The sequence below is a fragment of the Echinops telfairi genome, unplaced genomic scaffold (genome assembly GCF_000313985.2).
Source record: "Echinops telfairi isolate 266 unplaced genomic scaffold, ASM31398v2 ScPeMD7_7457;HRSCAF=8495, whole genome shotgun sequence".
NCBI lineage: Eukaryota > Metazoa > Chordata > Mammalia > Afrosoricida > Tenrecidae > Echinops > Echinops telfairi.
The window spans coordinates 28,717,690-28,725,701 of NW_022111357.1; the positions used below are offsets into that span (position 1 = coordinate 28,717,690).

The 8,012-nt window shown below is 46.5% G+C and overlaps 1 protein-coding gene across 1 annotated transcript in view; it reads left to right on the forward strand.

The window, feature by feature from the left end:
- Positions 1-4,746: 4,746 nt before the first annotated feature.
- The window catches only part of FBXO42 (F-box protein 42), a 120,830-nt gene continuing 117,564 nt past the window's right edge, over positions 4,747-8,012 (forward strand). The window contains exon 1 of the mRNA XM_004705157.3: positions 4,747-4,874. The gene's annotated coding sequence lies outside the window, so the exon portion shown is untranslated. The remainder of the gene's footprint in view (positions 4,875-8,012) is intronic.

The window sequence follows — 8,012 nt, forward strand, 5'->3', positions numbered from 1 at the left end:
CATGGGATATAACTCAAAAGAGTTATTTTCCTATAAGGCCCCACGTTGGGCGCCATTTGTGGTTGCAAGGGGAACCAGCCCCCACCACTAATCACAAGTTCGATAGGTACAATTGTACGGTTGAGATATATAAATATTATAATATAGTCATCGAGAGTATTAGAGATAAAAGAGAGATTCAAATAATGGAGTTAGACACATTTCATGGTAGCAATGCTCACCTAAGCCTCACTTGGTGGTCCACATGGAGAGAGAGAGAGATATTTAATGCTAACCAAGACTTTCGTATTCTCTGGGGACATACAAGCCCCCTAATTACAGGTGAAGACCCATGTCACAGGAAAGGGTTGTGGTATAGCTAATACAGTAATGGGATGGGGGTGGCCTAGGGATATGCATGCAATAGGAAGAGGAGGGATTGGGGGTCCTCTTTAAAGTGTTGAAAAGCAAGGATTTTACTTTGAGTTAGTGCACCTGACCTAAACCATGGGTATTTTCAAACTCCTCATTTGCATGTGAAAATTGGATATCGACTAAAGAAGACCCAAGAAGAATCGATACATTTGAATTGTTGTGCTGGAGAAGAATAATGAAAGTACCATGGACTGCTGAAAGGACAAACTGACATGTTTTGGAAGACGTAAGGCCAGAGTGCTCCTTAGATGCAAAGATGGCAAGACTTTGTCTTGCACGCTTTGGACACGTTCTCATGCAACACCGGTCCCTGGGGAAGGAGACCATGTTTGGAAAAGTAGAGGGGCAATGAAGGAAGGGCAGGCCCTCCAGGAGATGGACTGACTCAGCAGCTGCAGCAATGGGCTCAATCATAGGAACAGCTGTGCAGAGGGCACCAGACCGGGCAATATTTCTGTTGTGCAGGAGGTCACTCTGAGTCGGAACTGACTCGACGCATACAAAGACAGCAACAAACTTCAGAAGGCTGGAATAAAAGTGCAAGGATAAAGGAACATAGTTAACATACAGAGGACGTGGGAAGAGTGCCCATGCATTGTGGGGACGGCGATCAACGTCATGAAACAAAAGATGATGAATCATGGAATGGGAAAACAATTTTCCCTGTACATCAAACCACAATAAGAAAGTTAACAAACAACTGCAGGTTCATTTGACATAGCATAGAAAATTCCGTCTAATGTACATGCTGAAGCTAGACAATCATGTTAAGAAATTGCAGTGCAGTGAATTATTTAATACAGCCTTCTATCCAGACCTCGTAGGCACATGTAAGCTTTGTAGCACCTGCCTGAGCAGGGCAGAGGCTGGTTCATGATGGCTGAGAAGAGGCTGTCCCAACTGAAAACCTGTAGTTGGAGTTTTTTCCTGGTCCTGAATTGCAACCCAATAAACCCCCTAACTGACAGTATGGTCTGTGAATTCTGTGTGGCCACTGCAAGGAATTACCAAACCCAACAGAGGAGTAGAAAGTGCCATGGGAAGATGGCAAGGACAGACATTAGAATAGAATGGTCTGACCTCCATTTTAAAGCATCAACTTCAGCTTGATGCAGATTCTCTTTCCCCTTCATAAAGTCAGAGAAAGTCAGACACCTCTTGCCATGTTGATTTTACAGGACACACATGCACACACACAAGGAAATAGAATGTGACTGTTAACAAAAGTTTTACTTTGACCGTTGCCACCGAAGTAAACTGCGACTCAGGTAGACCCAATGTGTCCATAGTGGGACTCTGCGGGGATTTCAAGGCTATGATCTTTTGAAAGGAGGCTGCCAGGACTTGCTTCTAAGGCACTTCTTAGTGTGTTTATCCTGCCAGCCTTACTGTTAGGACTCCAGTACTTAACTGTTTTCCTAGGGACTCTTACAAAATTTCAGCACCAACAAACCTCTTACTGTCAGGTCAATTCCGACTCATAGCGACCCTACAACAAAACTCAGACATCCCTAACACTACTGAAGGAGCCCTGGTAGCATAGTGAGGTACTCGCTGAGCTGCTAGCTGCAAGGTCAGCTGTTCAGACCCTGTATGGTGTACACGCACATATACAAAAATCAAACCCATCTCCACCAAGGGGATTCTAACTCACAGCTGCCCTAGGTAGGGTTTCCAAGACTGTAAATCTTTATGGAGCAGACAGCTCCTCTTTTTCCCAAGGAGCAGCTAGTAGGTTTGATCAAAGACCTGTTGGAAGACAGCCCAATGTCTAACCTACAGCACCAGCCATACGCACATATATAAACCCATACCAGCTCTATGGGAGAAAGACTGGCCTTTCTACTCCTGTAAACAGTTACATGGGATTGTCTGAGTCCTGGAAACCCACAGGGGATTGCTGTGAGTCAGCCTGAGTTCCATGGCAGTGATGCCATTTGCTGCAGATGCATGGGCCAGGAGCTGGACCTGTCTCCACATAAACCCCAAATGAACAAATTCAGTGAGTCCATGCCGACTCATAATGATCTAGAGCAGTGGTTCTCAACCTTCCTAATGCTGCGACCCTTTAATACAGTTCCTCATGTTGTGGTGACCCCCAACCAAAAGATTATTTTTGTTGCTACTTCATAACTAATTTTGCTACTGTTATGAATTGTCATGTAAATATCTGATATGCAGGATGTATTTTCATTGCTACAAATTGAACACAATTAAAGCATAGTGATTAATCACAAAACAGTATGTCATTATATATTGTGAAATATTTATTTCTAATAACAAATAAATGAAAATTTGTCTTGAAGCATGGTGTAGCGCAGGTAACAGTCTTCATGCCGTGTACTTGTATGTGGGAAGACCTGCTTGGAGATGGATAGAAGAGTGGTTTTGGTTCCTAAGGCCATCGGAAATATGTTTTCTGATGGTCTTAGGTGACCCTTGTGAAGGTTGTTTGACCCCCAAAGGGGTTGAGACTCATAGGTTGAGAACCGCTGCCCTAAGGAGTCTGCTGATAATTCAAGGGTGAGTTAAAAAAAATTAACCATTTTGTGTACTTAATTATGTAATGATTAAGTATATCTATATATTACAGTATACATATATGTATATACTTTTAAATGAATATACAAAATGATTTCAATGAGAAAGGTGGGTTTTTCCAGTTTTAGGAGACCATAGGATTAAGACAGAAGCTATTGGGCTCTATTTCTGGTATCTCCTTAGACCACGTGTGGTAGGCATGGTTAGTCCCTCGGAAAGGTGTTTTGCTGGGCCCCACACACTTGTGTCACAGTATAATGAAGTTTGTAAAGCAGAGAGCCTAGAGTTCAAACCCACGCTCCCCCTAATGACAGAGCGACTGATGCTCATTCATACCGACCCTAGAAGACAGGGTAGAACTGCCCCTGAGGTTTTCCGAGACTGTAAACGTAGACTGCTACTGCTTAAGCTTCATCTTTCTTCCAAAGAGCAGCTGGTGTTTTCGAACTGCTGGCTTTGCGCTTAGCAGCCCAATGTGTAAACCAGTACGCCCCGATGCAAGGCTCTGGGTAAATGACCGATGATTCTCCGCGTTTTCGTCATCTGAAACATGTGACTAGTGTAAGGTGACCAGACGTCCCGATTTTTAACAATTTGTCCCGCGTCCCGCGGCGTTTTAAAGAAGTCTCAATTTTTGGAAAGAATGCAGGACAAGCTAGGGTATACGGTTTTCGGCTGCCATGTGGCTATTTGGCCAGGATATGAGTTTTATCAATGAAGTCCCGCTTTTGTCCTGCTTTACCAATGTTAAAATCTGGTCACCTTAGACTAGTGACAACTCCCAAGGTGGCTACCACTTGTCAGGGAGGCTTTGCTTGTGGGCTACCACTTGTCAGGGAGGCTATGCTTGTGCCACCAAGGCACTGAGACAAGGCCATTTCCATCCACCACAGCCCTTCTCGGTCCTTCTCAGGCCCGAAGGTAAAATGAGTTAATTCCAGGCTCTCTAACTTTACCCAGCTTTGAGTCACTTGATGTAAGGCAGCAGTGACTCCATGGCAGGCCAAGCCTCTTAAGGCAGGCCTGAGTTTCGTTTCTCTAACAAAGTCACCCTCTCCCCGAAATGACGCTGACCACACCTGGAAAGGTCCGAGTGATCACAATAACGCTGACCGCACCTGGAAAGTTCTGAGTGAACACAATTGGAAATCAAAAAGACCTGCACAACCAATTGTCTCCGGATGAAATCATCGAACTATGCAAGGGTGAGGGGAAATAGTTTCACCCAGCTTACGTAACCTGTAAGGAGTATAAAAACGGCTTGTGCCCCAGGCCGGGGTCCCAGTCTCGGAGGAGGCCACTGCTTGGTGCTCTGGGACTTGGACCCTAGAGCTAGTCAATACACTCCTTTGTGGTTTGCGCCTCGGTGACTCTGCCTCTCTGTTCCTGGGGCCACGGGATAACCGGCAGTAGCATTGGGAACACCCGTCAGAGCAGCAGGAGATGGGCTCTGCTCTGAGGCCGGCTCCTCGGAAACCAGAGAAAAGGGGCGTGGAAGCCTAACTTCGCTTTACGTCCACTTAGCTCCCAAGGCGGCGTTCCAACCTCAGGAGAATCTCCGCCCGGATCCCTTCCCGCCGCTAGTCCCTCCCCAGCATGGCCCCGCCCCAGTCTCCCCGCGCGGGCCCGCTGCGCTGACGTGCGTGCGTGCGTGCGTGCGCGTACTCCGCGCAGAGCTCCGGCGCATGCGCGCTCCCCGCTGTCTTCTGGCCAGAGCGGCGGCGGCGGCGGCGGCGGCGGCGTTTGAGTGGAGGAAGATGGCGGCTCCGGGAGACTCGGGGTCCGGTCTGCTGTGAGGGCCCCCCTGAGGGCGGCAAGCGCGGCCTGAAGCCGAGCGCCTCTGTTCGCGCCCTGCCCTCTGCTCCCCTCCCACCTTCGCCAGCGAAGCCAACCCGAGAGCGTGCTGCGGGCTGGGCCAGGTGAGGCCTCCCCACCTCTGGGCGCCGCGGCGGGGAGCCGGCGCCTTCTGCCCTTTCTGCCCTGGGTGGCAGGGGGCAGCTGGCGCCCCAGGTTCGGCGCAGCCCCGGCAGCCCCGTGGAGTCGGAGCCCGAGCCCACTGGTCTGGGGTTCTTGCTGTCGTCGTCCTCCATGCACCCGGCGAGGAGGAGACCCTTTCCAACCAGCCCCGGGGATCGGAGCGGACCCAGCCCCTCTACCAGCAGAGGCATTTGCGCCCCTCACCCGCTCCACCCTGGGTGTGTGTGTGTGTGTGTGTGTGTGTGTGTGCGAGACGGGGAGAGACCAGGGTAAGGAAGGCTGGAGGGGTGTCAGATATTCGCTCACCCCGCCCCCGAACCTTTAACTCCTTGTGAGAGGAACCGGAGTCGGGTACCCTCCAAAAATTGAGGCTGCAGCCAAGGGCCAAGCATCTCTGAAGCTGCAGCTGCAAGGGCAAGATTTTGGAATTGGTTGGGGGCGGGGGGCGGGGGGGCGAGACAAAACAGCCAGCCTTTCCGGGTTCCTAGCTTCCAGCTCGTCCGGGGAACCCCCGGAGGAATCCGAGCTGCGGGTCTCCTAGGTTGAAGTGAGCAATCCACGATGTGTCTGTGGAAGGCTGGTGGTGAGAATTGTTCGCGCAAAGGGAACGGTGGCGGGTGGGAACGAGTTTGTCCACGGGGCAAACAAAACAAATGTAACATCCTAATGGCCTCCGCCAAGTAACTTGACCGCTAATGAAGTTCGCGTTAGTTTCCAGCCTTTGGCTTGTTAAGATTCGGGCTACCCAATTGCTTTGTCTCTTAGCGCGCCTGACTTATTAGGAAAGTAAAAAGGTGCGTATCCTAATTGCCAGTCTTTGGACTTTTCTGTGGGGGGCGTGTGATGGAGGTTCAGCCTCGTCGAGCTTTGCTTGTTATTCCTTGTTTGAGAACAACTTTTGTTGTTGTTCGGCTGCTAATTGGGAGACTTGATTGCGTTTTTCTCCAGGAGGAAAGCAGATTTGAAGGCGGGTGGTCGCTCCCGTGAAGGATGATGACTTCATTTAAGATCATGCGATGGGGAATCGTTGAGGCATTGCTTATTATTATTTTGCCGGGGACACATCAACTGTCCTTTGTAACTGATGCTAAAGAATGATGACATCATACGTTTAAAGGGATAATGAAAATTTAAGAAGAAATGCAGCTCTTTAGAGTTGAATAGTTAAAAGTCTAGCCTTGCAGTGACTAGCGATGCTCTGTATCAGATGGCTAACTTGGAGCGTAGTGGTGTGTTCCATTTGATTCTGTGCCTTTTATTGTATACTGTCATTTTAGATCTCTGCTTGATATTTGGTAAACCCAATGCATTGATCTGCGGGTGTGTTGTGTACATCTTTAGGCTGTTAACTATTAAAATGTCAACTTATAAAGGGTGCTTGTTTAATTTCATATCAACTAATTCCTTGACCATTTCTTATTTGTAAATCACTCGCCACCCCCCCCCACCCCCACCCCGAGATTTGTAGATTTTATTAGTACCTTTGCAAAGTATATAAAGCCTAATCAGCAACTTCCTTGCTATAAAAAAAATTGGAGACCCACTCTGTGTCAGTTTGTTAGTAAGGCATCATGCAGTGAATTCAGTCAAACATCCTGGCAGTCTTACACTGTGCTGGTAGGCATAGTGTGTTGCGTTGTTGTGCTAAATCATCTTCACGTATTGATGCAACTTCGTGACATCGGTGACATCATTCACTCGCCAGCATTTGGCTTCTGCCATTCCTTAGCTTTGTCCACTTGATGACTGAGGTTTTTACCTTTGTCAGAGTCGCAAAATCAACAGGATCAGGAACATAGTCGAAGATTCTGCTGCCTCTTAATGTCTTTGGGAGGATCCAGGGCATGTATGATTTCTTAACTGGTAGGGACAGCAAGCAGAAAAAGTGCTAGTAAAACCTCTGGGTTTTAGGATAGTCAAAAGAAGCTTCCTCAAAGATGACCAAATATGTGTTTTTGTTTCTGATCTCAGGATTGTTTTACTGGGTGAATTAACTCTGTAAAACCAGAAATCACTAAGTTAAAGAATGATACTCCCACTTCATAAGATTGTTGTATGGATCAAAAGAGATGATGTTTTTGTTAAGGTGCTTCTTAAGATGTAAAAATACTAGATAAATGTAAGATTGATGGTTTCTATTTTATGGAATACCTATTAAAAGCCTTCCTTGTGCCAGGCATTGTGAGAAGTAAGTAGTAAGGATTCTAAGACAGCTTTTGGTCCCAGGTGGCCTTGAAGTCTAATTGGTGAGCCAGACAAGGAAACCAGTTAACTAACAGTATATATAGTGTAAGAAGCACATGAGCTGCATGCTTTGGGATGATACTGAAGCCAACCAGGGAAGCTTCTCAGAGGCACGATGGCTTTCCCCAACCTCCTATTATTCTGCAGAAAAGATGTTTGTGAGTGACTGATGGTGTTCTTTTAAAATTCTGTCATAAGTTCTGTTTCTCTTTTATTCATTCACTGTCATTACACTTCCCACACAGAATGCCCCAGTTATGGTTTCTGCATTCTTAAAAAAATCCAAGGGAGGCTTGGGAGAACCTTTCTAAGAATGAGTCATACACACAGGCAAAAACACAAATACTGCAGCTGCAATTAAAATATCTCAGATTACTTAGTGGTGACAACTTTAGAGTGATGTTTTTGTTTTTCTCTGTTGTAAACTGGCACAAGAGGTACTTCATGTTTTTTTTTCATTTGATCTCATTTAGTTAGTAAGTGGAGTTTCCTTGTAGTGCTTTGATTAGAACGTTGAGTACAGGTGGTTATTTCTACTATTTCCTTTCCCCAATAAATAAAATACAGGGAGGTTTCAAACAGTTCATGGGAAATTGGTGCCCTTGTTCCGTTTTTGTGAAATTGAGCAGCTTAAACCAGAAATAGACACTTAACTCCTATATAGAACCTATTTCTGTGGATTGAGGTTATTCAGCGTATTGGATATTGAACATGTCCTAATACAAGTTCCTTATCTCAGTGCTCTAGTAGCTTTACAGTTACTTCAACATTTTCTTGCCTGTGTTGCAAAATTGTAACCAAATTTTTTGATTGAGTAGAATCTCTAATTAGTGCTG